The sequence below is a fragment of the Gallus gallus genome, chromosome 2 (assembly GCF_016699485.2).
Source record: "Gallus gallus isolate bGalGal1 chromosome 2, bGalGal1.mat.broiler.GRCg7b, whole genome shotgun sequence".
NCBI lineage: Eukaryota > Metazoa > Chordata > Aves > Galliformes > Phasianidae > Gallus > Gallus gallus.
In genome coordinates, this window is record NC_052533.1 from 24,784,243 (window position 1) to 24,794,773 (window position 10,531).

The 10,531-nt window shown below is 39.9% G+C and overlaps 1 long non-coding RNA gene across 1 annotated transcript; it reads left to right on the plus strand.

Moving 5' to 3' along the window:
* Positions 1-890: 890 nt before the first annotated feature.
* Positions 891-7,456, plus strand: LOC121113129. Its single transcript, XR_005857955.1, has 2 exons — positions 891-6,636; positions 6,991-7,456. It is a non-coding gene; the product is annotated as an uncharacterized LOC121113129 (long non-coding RNA).
* Positions 7,457-10,531: the final 3,075 nt, after the last annotated feature.

Here is a 10,531-nt window from a genome sequence, read left to right on the forward strand (position 1 = left end):
AATTTATGCTTCTTTTTGAACACGTTAAATTTTAGTTTATACGTAGGCTCATCCCTGTGCTTTTGTACCAAGTGTGCAAGCCGCTGAGGCAAATGATGCACTCACTACAAGGTATAATTTAGAGGCAGGTGGGAAGTGCTTGAAATGCGTGTATCTTCGTAAGTAATTCCTAAAATGCTATTATTACCTACAGTCTCTCTGCTTTCTGAACTAAATGTCCTTTCCTCCCCCATAAGCCTTTTATCTGCTTTGAAAAAAAGACGAGTGAAGAGAGGATCTGTTTCAGATTGGGATTTTTGAGAAGCTTCAGCAGCCATTCATCTGCAGATGGCCATTTTCAATGAATTGTAGCCACACTTGGCTTTTAAGAGTCAAAGATGGGTAATGCAGAAGAGACCCCAGCAAAGACCAAGCCGACAGATTTCCACTTTTTCTTAACTGCAGGAATATCCATGTTTTCTGTTTATCCTGGTGCTGAGATCAAAGGATCCAAATGGTTGTGGTAGTGTGCATTACAGCTTCTGGAAAAATTACTTAGAATGTTATTGTGAAAGCTAAACTGGTGTAACTTTTGTTCTCATCAATCTTATATTTACTCTTTACATAGTGGCTTGTATGGAAGACTCTCGTACCGCTATCTTTGATACAAAGATAGCACCAATTAAAATTCTTCACTTGCATATAAGAAAGTGTGATATATTTACTGTTATTTTGCATTATTATTAGCATTATTATCAAGAAAAACTTCTTTATAGAAAGGATTGTTAATCACTGGAATAGGCTCCAAAGAGAGGTGGTTGAGTCACCATCCTTGAATGTGTTTAAAAACTGTTTGGATGTGGTGCTCAGGGACATGATTTAGAGGATGGGTTGTTAGGGTAGTATGGTTAGGTTGCGGTTGGACTTGATGACCTTGAAGGTCTTTTCCAACCTGAGCAATTCTATGATTCTATGATTCTATTAGTGAACTGTATGTATGGAAAATGGCTATAAAATGTTGAAAATGAAATTTAATAAACATAGATAGGAAATTGTAAACAAGAATTCTCATTTGGAAAGTTAACCACTTGAAAGAAGAAAAGCTATTTTACCCGGTAACTTGCACGGATGGAATATCCCAGCTTTTGGAAACACGGCATAGACAAACTGAGCTTCTACATCTTTTCTACTCCCATGTGTCTGATTGCTGGCACTGTAAAAATTAATCTGCAAGAATTTTGATTTATTTGTATGCAAGAATAATAAAGCAGATCTACAAATGACGCTTAAACACCCACTATGGGCTATCTATCACATTGATATCAAGGGATAGGAGAAAAACCTGGGAACTGGGCAAACAACAACATCAGAAGTAGACTTCCAACAGCAAAAGTAGACTTCTACATGCATAAAACACGGGAATAACAATTCTGTTATCTTTCTCTCTCTCTCTGTCTCTCTCTCTTTTTTTTTTTCTTAATATTTGTGTTATCTATTAATGTATACCACAGAGTAAAATTTTTGACCACTGCCATCAACTTCACACCTCTGCCATCTCCTTATCTGCATTACCAGTTCTCCTTTTTCAAGAGAGGATCTAAGCAACCAATTTGTGTTCTTTTTTATTTCATCCACTCTCCCACTTTTCCCTGTCCTGACAGTTCTTACCATGTTTTCATTTTACCCCTCCTCTTTACCAGCAACAGAATATTTTTCTATTTGCTTTTTTCCCTTGTTCTTCACTTTTCTTTCTTTGTGGTAATCCCAACATACATAGAAAGATGTCTGTCCCATCCATATATTTGAAAACCCTACACTTAATTTCATTTTGCTTTGTGATGTCTTTGTCTTCCCCTTGAACCTAACTTCTAAAATAGAGTAACGCGCTGCCTGCAGGAATTACCTCAGATGGTTTCCTGCCAGCTTCACCTTTTCTCAAATCTTCTTCAGTTTCTTCTATGTATGCTCCACTCAGCTGTTCTGAGGTCACTATTAATGGTGTGACCAAATCTCAGGACTTCTTGCCTGCAGCATTATTGATCCTACTGTAACTCTGAAATCTTGTCCTGTCTTAATGGAATCTTTTCTCATTTTCTTTTCCAAATCAGTGCCAATTCTTTAATCTTTCCTTCAGCAGTGGATCTCCAGCCAAGCTTCCTCTTTCAAAAAAATCTCACCAGGCTCTATTTTACCTCCATTCAACTATTTGTGCATTTTCTCAGGTGATTTCTTCTGATTACATCAACTCAATCCTCACCTCTACAATACAAATCCTTGCTTTCCAATAAATACACCTGGTTCCCTTTGAGACTGAAATGTTGAAGTCAAGATGACCTTCCTGAACTCTTGCTATGATTTTATCAGCAATTTTATCAGCCTGTGTTTGCATCTTTTCCTGGCATTCCTGTGACTTTGAATACTTTGAATACAAATCAAAGCCATAGAAAGTAGGGCCATCCATTGGACACCCATTTGTAATCTTATCTTGTATTTCACGGTGCAGTTCTTTGCTCTGAGCTGGTCATGCCATTTTCAGTTGCCCATGCATCCTCTCAGAAAGTGCTGTCATTCATTTTTTTTCAGGTTTTCTTCCAGCAAACTATACCCAAAACAGACCGCAAAAAAAACTTCTCAGCTTTCCTTCAAAGTTATCTCAAATCCTACCACTTTTACACATTCAGGAAAACAAGAATTGGTATTGACCTGGGACAACTTCACTAGGGTATACATTTTTTAACATATTTGTAGCTTTATAAATATGTTCTGTGCTATATTTTGCCTATAGAAATCTAGTCTATACTAAATATACACTCAACTTCATTCTTGCTTCCTTCTTGTTTTTCTTCAGTTTCCCTTATAAATATTTTAATCTCCTCTGCTTTAAGAATTGCACTTTTGGTTGTGTACAGTAACCATCACAAAACCCTATAACACAACATATAATAATAATAATAACTTTTTTAGCTGTACTCCCAAGACATGGCTGAGATTTCCAAAAACATCTACTCTTCTCAGAGACCTGTAGTAGCATACACAAGGGTCAGCACCAAATGATGCAGTGGTAAAAAGTGAATTAAACTCAAACATGTCTGACAATTTGAGGCATTAACACTGTGGCATGCCAGCTCATCTCATTACATTGAAATAATATAAAAATATAGTGAGAAATGAAAATGTATGCAGTATTGCACAACTCAGCCCAGTCAATCCAATCAGGCATTCACCCTGATTCTCGGGATATTGAGACAGACAGATTCACACTGCTGCCAGCTAGAGCTCTATGTATCAGGAGAATAAGAGGATATGGAGGGGCACTTAAGTTCTGTCTGTGTACGGTGCTAGACATAATAGTATCATGATTAATCACTTGGTCACTCAGCTGCTATGACAGTAAACAGGAAAAAGAGTTCAATTCAAGAAAGCTGGGGAATATTTTGAATTTAGTTTCTTAAAGGTGTGACAATCCCACCCAGGTCATGCCAGAATCAGCCTGTTCTAATTTTGTGTAAAACCAGTAACACAAGCCCACTGAATTGCATAATTTATAAATCACTTCAAGAGAGTTTGGTGTGAAAGGTGATATGAAAGTGGAAGTTGTTAACCACCACTGCAGCTGGCTGAGCGTCTTGTTTATTCTCTAGCCATATTCTGCGTCAGGAGCCTGTACCACAACTAATTAGTCGTAATGCTTTATAATTGTATAAACAGAATATATAATAGATCTGTATGATATATAATTAATTTTGCCCTTAAGGAAGGCTTTTGGAAGTCAAACCATGAGCTCTTTGAGAATTGCCTCTTTATGCTCTCGCTGACAAGGCATATATCCCTGCTGGCAGAGCTCGGCGAACCTTCCAGAAAACAATTTCATTAGGCATGACCAGGTGTTTTTTTGCAGGAGTGTGTGCTTGCAGACACAACTCTGACACCGAGGTGGCTGCAGCTGTGGCTGTGCCTGCCTTTGTGCAGCCAGTAGTGAGGAGTGGGGCTTTTGCACAGTGGTCAGTTTTAAAAAAAGCTAACCTACTGTTGTCATAGAGGAGCTATTTATTTAGGCTTGTGTTTTGTTGTCCTTATTTTTTATTAAATTATTTTTATTTTTATGTGTGTGTGTAGTAAATTCCAGGTTTAGCTCCATTTCTGCTATTGCAAATACTACCTCAAAAGCCCAAACAAATAAAGATAAATATTTTTTTCCTGGATTATGATGCATGAGTAAGTGTAACCCAGCGTGGCTGGAAAAATCACTGCCCTGCCTGATAGATTTGCTTATCCTTCCCACTGGAAAAAAAAAAGACACACAAGACTTCAGGAGTCCTGCCAGATCAGACACCTGATCTCATCTTAGATGACGGCCAGTTTCCTTAAAGTGACAAAGCAGGCAGCATCCATCTCTAAGATGTGTTCAAGCAGAGGAGCAAAGTACCGCATTGTCTAGACGTGGGGACCAGGGCTGTGTGAAGACCAGGCTGCAGCTGGCAGCAGTATTCTAACAGAGCTGAGCTGGTCTGCTGAGAGATTTCATCAGTCCTTGTCTTCAGCCAAAGCTTCTCATTGCGAGATGCTGATCAGAGCCAGCAGCCGTGCAAGCAGCCCAAGCTTGGGAACTCCCATCTGCCTGGTACTCTGCAGACATTCTGGTCAGAGACAACTTCACATCGCACTCCATAGGAATGATAATCACAACCTTCCTGAGGCCTGACATGCCATGAGCAGGGTTATCTTTGCATGGCTTTCTAGATCCTTCTCATTGATAAAGTTTCTGTACCTGAGAAGTATTTGGCAGAGCTGTCCTCATGCACACAAACAGAGGAGTTGACTCTTAACCTCAGACGCTTGGGATGGGAGTAGTCCGTGTCAGTTTGCATGCCCTCCAAAGCAACTCAAGAGGTCATTTATGTAACCTGCAAAACTAAATATACAATCTCCCTGGGGAGCTTTGAGGTGGATTTATTAATTGGGTTCCAAAACTTTTGAGGTAGCTATTTCTGAGGTAACAAGATTTTTCTTCTTTCATTGCTTTCCCACCCACGTCCATGGCTGAATTTAGAGCTGCCTTCCATTCCTTTGGGAACTAGGAGTCACAAAATAAATCTTTTTCCTTCTCCCTTCCAAAATTAAGAGAGATAGCTTCTATCTTCTCATGTAATCAACTTCATTTCTTACTCCCTTTCTCTGCACTTCATATGATGAATTATCACTTAGTACTCTTCGTACAGATACATTTATTGTTTACCACTACCTCTCACATAACAGAGACACTTCATTTGCTGGAAGACCAAAGCTGTAACTCAGTAGTGTAAGAGAAGGTCTTCCCCTTGAGATGTTTCATCCTGGGCTTACAATCACTGAACAGTTACATCAAACAGTTCAGTTTCTGCATGAGAGCAGGGATTTCAACTGCTAATCTGAATGTAGTGGTTACATTCCCACCAGTGTCATAGTGCTTACATTATACCTCAAGTCTCAGGGACCTTATGTGTGCCTGTCTGGCTGGCCAGCCCAAGGCTGCACATGACAATCCTGGAAAGAACTTCTGAAAGTAATATGTAGGCTTTTTGTCATTTAAAGCTATGAAGAATCTGAAGGAAACACCCTGATGAACATCATCGGGACAGTCCTGACTTCTCAAAGGAAAAAGCCCTCTTTCTGGGCAAATAACATGTACAAATAGATTTACCAATTAATGCTTTTATTTCCAAGAACTCATAAAATCTCAGATTACTCTTGAGAGTAATAAATACTTCAATAATGCTGTTCTTGATTACAGGCAAGAGCATAACAGCTCTGACTGGTAGTGATTTCATAATTATGTTTGATTACAGGCATGTTTCTATTGTACTGATGCAGAGGGGTTATTTGTTTCCTTCTATCAGTCTCCTGGATTCCGCCGGAGACCAAGAGCACACTGTCAGCACACACGGCTTACAAAGCTACTCTCCTCAAAGCCCTGTCACTAAGGCACAGCCATTAGTAAGGACCTCTGCTAGCTAGGCCAGCAAAACTTCACAGAATTGTGATTAAAACTCTATGTAATTACATCAGTGGAGGCCACTTTCTAAAGGAATCCTGAATATGTGCAACTCTTTAGGGCTCTGTCTTGCGTATAAAATTTTCCTTCACAGTATGAGGGCCAAAGTTACTCATACCTTCACGTTATTACCATTACAGCAAGAACCAGCATGACAAATTAGAAATAAAGAAAAACTATATCCATAATATTGTCTCCACTTCCTACTATTACAGAGAAAAAGGGAAAAGCTGTATTAAGCCAATTAGCCCTCTCTCTGTCAATGAGCAACATCAACAGGAAAATCATGCCTTACAATTTATTCTCTGGTGCTTTGTTTATTTGGTATTAAATGACTCATGGAATATGGTTTCCACCTCTCCCCTAGGGAGATTATCCCAGCTGCTGAAACTTAGTAGCAGTTCCCTTTCTTTTGTCTCACTTTTAACGATCCTTAAGTTTTTCGTTCTATTTTAGGTTGTGAGGTAAAAGCTACAAGGGAAACTCATCTACCCAAGCCTGCTTTTATAAGCAGCTAAGGCTGTGACAGAAACACATAAACTCAAGGAAACATGCAGTCAAAAAAGAAACGCATCGTTTGTTTCACTGATACTATGCCACCTCAGTGGCACACTTTCAAGCTAAATGTAAGCTTCCTTGTTTTTACAGGTTGTTCCTGAGTGTTATGTAAATGTGTATTTATTGTATGTAAATCAGCATTGGGCTAATTGTTAAAGCTTGTTTTATAGCTGTCACATCAACAACCCACATTCACAATTAAGTATTTGCTCCACAGACAAACACATTGCTTTCTTGGAATTATTAATTTCAGCATTTTGTCTCAGTGCTGTGAGTCTGTTCTGACCCCATAACCTGTTGTAGGCACAGAATATCTCAAAAAGGAACATATTTATTAAGAGTATGTAGCCTGTGGAAAAGCAAAATCTATTAAAAAAAAAAAAAAAGATTGTAATACATTTTATTCTTACTCTTCTCAACAGACTGCAGTATCTACGTGACAAGAGAATACTTTCCTGCTTTGAAAATGTAGTGACAGCATCTTCATTTCCCAGCCGTGGTTTTGCAGTATACTGTGTCACTTCATAGCATTCCACCTGGCTGTAAAGGAATGGTGATGACAAGGGGCTTTCCAAAGAAAATTCTGTGCTGCTTGTTGTGCCCATGGAGAAAGACGAAAGTGAACAAGGCTTCGTCGGTGAGAAAATTAAAGGAGGATAAATAGAGAGGTAGAAGAAATCCAGAGGGCAGAGCTGCAGGCCAGAGGCAGCCCAGCTTCTCACAGTGTGCAGTCTGACATTCTTGACTTGTGCATTACATGTACCAATGGACAGAAAGAAAGCCTTAAAAATAAACCAGGAAGAAGGATCGGTGATTCTAGCTGTGAGTTGAATGTCAGCCTTTGTGTTAAACTAAATGCACAAGGAATACATAATTCAGAATTCCCCAGTGGTTGTCCTGTTTTCCTGTAGATGAGAAGAGGATGCAGCCAGCAGGTCTGATTCCAGATGAGATAAGATTTTGTTATAACAAAAGTAATGGTTAATGAGCACGTTCTCATTTAAGTGAGTTATCCACTACCACACACACACACACAAAAAGGTTCTGGCAGACAGGAAGGAAAGGCATTACCCAAAATGGTTTTCAGTGTTCTTAAGGAAAAATCTTACGGTTCTTATTTGCTAGTTTCTTGGCTTCTTCATTATGCAGTCCTTACTCGCAGCAAAACTCTAATGTGCTGAATGAAACACAGTCACAAACAGCATTTGTCTAAATAGACAGCACCGTAGTACCCGTTTGTTGAAATCTGATATGAAACTTACTTCTAAAATATTCTACTTTGTGAGTATGAATAAGTACTAATTTGACTCGGTATAAATAATCCATAAGTATTTAGGATAGACATGATTCAACACCATAAGGAAAGGAAAACTACCACTTGACCACATGTTTGGTCCTAAATGGGACAATGGGCAATACAGCATGAGATTCTGCTGCTGATCCTCTGGAATGCATGGCTCCATGTCTGCAGCACCAACTCCCTGCCCCTCCTACCCCATTCCAAAACACTTGCCATTTTTTTTCTGTCTCTTGTCCCATTTCTTGTTGCCTCTCATTTCACCCAGACTTGTCAATGCCAACCTCTTCTCTGCTGAGTGTCAACGAAAATAACAGCGAGACTAAAAGCTTTGTATCAGCAGCCCTGCAGAATTCAAGGACACGACTGCAACACGTGTCCCAAAAGGCCCACAGACAGAGAGTGCTCAGGTGGTTGGAGGAGATCAGATCTGTGGCACTGAACATTTTGCAGCTGTGAGGAGATGGGACATGCTTGACTAAGGCAATCTCCAAAGTTCAGCTGTGAAAAAAATCATACAAACAAGTTCCATATGTTTTGTTTTGTTTTGTTTTGTTTTGTTTTTCAAATGACTGGCTTGCTCTATCTGGAAGAATCTTTTTAAGGCAAAACAAGCCAAATGACAAATTAACTCCCACAGCCTGAGATAGACTTTTTGTAGGAAAACCTGCAACTCCCAGTTTAGCAGCACCAGAAGCTTCATCCCATTCCTGCCTAAGGAGCCTCAAGTGAAACTTCTTGGAGACAAAGTTTCATCATTGAAAGTCTGCACCTTGGCTTGTTCTAGTACTCTGCCACAGCTGATTTTACCTCCAGACTACCACTTGGATGTAAACGCTTCATCTAGTTATTTTTCTCATTCCAAATGCAATTATCCCAAATGTAAACTCACTAGAAATAACTCAGTTGTAGTGAATGGATCAGGAGATATGCACATTTTTTCATTGCTATTCTGCGTTAGGCATTGTGTGAAAACCACAGAGGCACTCGGGAAGGGCTTGTTTCTAAGTCGAGTAGGCAATGGTAACAAAGAAAATGTAGGCAGAGAAAGGTAAAAGAGGGATAAAAGCAATGAGACTATCAGGCTGATACACCTAGAGCAGAGTATTGATGTTCTCAGATCCAGGTAAGTGCCTCAAAACAAAAGATATATCCAGACCTGAAGAGTTTTTCCTCTTTAAAACCTTCAGGTAGGAACAAACTAACAAGGATTAGGATTGCACTGTGCATAGTGACTGCTGAGCCTTTTTGGTTTCCATGGCTCATGGCACTTCAGTAAGTCTATTTCTGCCCTAGAGAGTTGAACCCATTAATTGATAACAGTAGGATACACGTGTGCAGCTCTTTTCCATACTTGCCTGCAGCTGCCCTGATCTTTGAGTTTGCTCCCTTGCTTCCATGCTCTTGCTTTTATATATAATTTCCACTGCATTCAGGATGCCTCTCCAACCATGCCAAGAATACCCGTGTCTCCCAAAAGGCTTTAAGTTTCAGAACTTCCCATTACCTCCAAAGTGAACTCCCTCAGCACATGGAGATGTGAAGCAAGAAACACTTCTTATGTAGCTTTTGAAAAGCTGTCCCAAGGTATTTAAGGCAAATGTGGATTATTGAAAAATATGTAGACTCCGATAGGAGCTCAGTTTTTGCTCCGCTCTCCCTATTATACCTTCCCCTGAATGTTACAGAGCAATGGTTATCCCTAAGGGAAGTACTCTGAAACCTATATCAAACACTTAATGGGAAACATCAGCACCTGGCACCTCACTTTAAAATAAGGAAGAACATATTTTTTTTTTATCTTCTCTGGCCTAGATGTGACAAACATTTCCTGGGTGAAAGGTGTGATGGTGTTTTACTGTGTATGCTAATTCCAGCTAAGACGGTGACAAAAAGGAAAGTAACTTTTGGGGAGCAATATCTACTCTGTACAGCTGTTTGATGGGTTTGGTAAATGTGACTGGGAGTGCCCCCAGAAGACCACTGCTTTGAAGGCTATGTTCGCTTAATTTGGAGTGTAATGTCACAGTGTAGTCCTTGGTGTCTGGAAAGGAAGAATTGATACTGATATGTTACAGTACTCCGTCCAATCATTGTGGGAAGGGATATGTTTTTGTTCTATTTCTTGTGGGGCTTTCTTTTGTCATAGATTCATCTTGTCTTTATGCACCAATTCTTCCTGTTCTTCTGTGTCCTATTTGTTTTGATGGGGAAGGACATAATGGAATTATGATGAGGGGCCTGAAGTATCTCCCTTATGAGGAAAGCCTGAGAGACTTGAGACTATTCAGCCTGGAGCAGCCTGAGAGGGGATCTTATCAATGCTTATAAATATCTAAAGGGTGCGTATCAGATGGATGGAGCCAGGCTCTTTCAGTGATGCCAAGTAACAGGACAATGGGCAATGGGCACAACCTGGAACACAAGAAGTTCCATTTGAACATGAGAAGAACTTCTCAGAGGGTGACAGAGCACTGGAACAGGTTGCCCAGAGAGGCTGTGGGGTCTGCTTCTCTGGAGATACTCAAAACCAACCTGCACACTTTGCTCCGCTACCTACTGTAGCAGGACAGTCCCCAGAGGTCCCTTCCAACCCTTAAGATTCTGTAATTCTGTGATTTGCAGGGGTTGTGGAATAGTGCTTAAACATTATATAAATTTTAAAG